Genomic DNA, 992 nt, shown 5'->3' with positions numbered 1-992 from the left:
CCAGCACGCATGAAGCAGAGGCAGAGGCAGAGGCAGAGGCAGAGGCAGAGGCAGAGAGAGAGGCAGAGAGGCAGAGAGGCAGAGAGAGGCAGAGGCAGAGAGGCAGAGGGAGAGGCAGAGAGAGAGAGGGAGAGGCAGAGGGAGAGAGGCAGAGGCAGAGAGGCAGAGGCAGAGGGCAGAGAGGCAGAGACAGAGAGAGAGCAGAGAGGCAGAGAGGGCAAGAGAGGCAGAGAGGCAGAGGCAGAGGCAGAGGCAGAGAGGCAGAGAGGCAGAGGCAGGGGCAGGCAGATCTCTATGTGTTTGAAGCCAACCTGGTTTACAGAGCAAATTCCAAAAACAGCCATGGACAGTTACACAGAGAAACCCCCCCATCTCAACAAAACAGAACAAATTAATCCATCCAAACAAACAAACAGACCAACAACCCAAAACAAGGTGGATGCTCGATTTGGCAGCAGATATCTAAAATCGACAATACAGAGAAGATTAGCATTGCTCCCAAATGAGGATGACCCCAAATCCATGAGTTGTTCCATATTAAAAAACAAACCGGGGCTGGAGAGATGGCTCAGTGGTTAAGAGCACCGACTGCTCTTCCCGAGGTCCTGAGTTCAAATCCCAGCAACCACATGGTGGCTCACAACCATCTGTAATGAGATCTGATGCCCTCTTCTGGTGTGTCTGAAGACAGCTACAGTGCACTCATATAATAAATAAATAAAATATTAAAAAAAAAAAACCAAACCAACAACAACAATAACAATAAGTAAAAAACCAAGGTAGGTGGGGCGGGGCCTGAGAGAAAACACCGTAGGTTCTCTTCTGGCCTCTGCATGCGCGTTCACCCACACACAAAGAAAGGTTGGGTAGGCACACAAAGACCTAGAGAAGAGTGCTTGTAATGACTTTGTATGGAGCCTCCAAAGCAGACAACCTAATGTTGTTCAGCTTATGAGTGAGTGTTAGCTATATTCTGTTTCTGTGATAAAACA

The 992-nt window shown here is 48.6% G+C and overlaps 1 non-coding gene across 1 annotated transcript; it reads left to right on the top strand.

Moving 5' to 3' along the window:
- The first annotated feature begins 440 nt into the window (after positions 1-440).
- Positions 441-542, top strand: LOC116915177. Its single transcript, XR_004389836.1, has one exon. It is a non-coding gene; the product is annotated as a U6 spliceosomal RNA (small nuclear RNA).
- The last annotated feature ends 450 nt before the right edge of the window (positions 543-992 follow it).

This window comes from Rattus rattus, chromosome 13 (genome assembly GCF_011064425.1).
Source record: "Rattus rattus isolate New Zealand chromosome 13, Rrattus_CSIRO_v1, whole genome shotgun sequence".
NCBI lineage: Eukaryota > Metazoa > Chordata > Mammalia > Rodentia > Muridae > Rattus > Rattus rattus.
The sequence above is the reverse complement of the archived record's forward strand: the minus strand, read 5'-3'. Positions and strand labels throughout refer to the sequence as shown.